The 476-nt window shown below is 38.7% G+C and overlaps 1 pseudogene; it reads left to right on the top strand.

The window, feature by feature from the left end:
• Nucleotides 1-109: 109 nt before the first annotated feature.
• On the top strand, nucleotides 110-209 carry LOC116094503 (annotated as a pseudogene).
• Nucleotides 210-476: the final 267 nt, after the last annotated feature.

The following is a 476-nucleotide window of genomic DNA, read 5'->3' on the forward strand; positions in this document are numbered from 1 at the left end:
GAAATCCGCCTGCCTCTGCCTCCCAAGTGCTGGGATTAAAGGCGTGCGCCACCACCGCCCGGCAAGTTGTGGTATTCTTATGTATTTAAAAATGTTTTAGGGTTGTATCTGCTTCATTAGCACAGTACTAAAATTGGAATGATACAGAGAAGATTAGCATGGCTCCTGTAAAGGATGACATACAAATTCATAAAATGGTATCTCTCTCTCTTTCTCTCTCTCTCTCTCTCTCTCTCTCTCTCTCTCTCTCTATATATATATATATATATATATATATATATATACACATATATATATGTATATTTAATGTCTTACTATTAGTTTGGATTTTTGAAACAGTCTTGTGCAATTTTGCCTAATCTGGCTCTTGCTATACAGTTCTGTTGGGAATTGGTTCTAATGCTTTGTCTTATTTCAGCTCCCAAAAGCCTCTCTTCCAGATCTGAGGGTCCCTGCCTGTAGCTGGCTTCGACTGA

This window comes from Mastomys coucha, unplaced genomic scaffold (genome assembly GCF_008632895.1).
Source record: "Mastomys coucha isolate ucsf_1 unplaced genomic scaffold, UCSF_Mcou_1 pScaffold16, whole genome shotgun sequence".
Classification (NCBI taxonomy): Eukaryota; Metazoa; Chordata; class Mammalia; order Rodentia; family Muridae; genus Mastomys; species Mastomys coucha.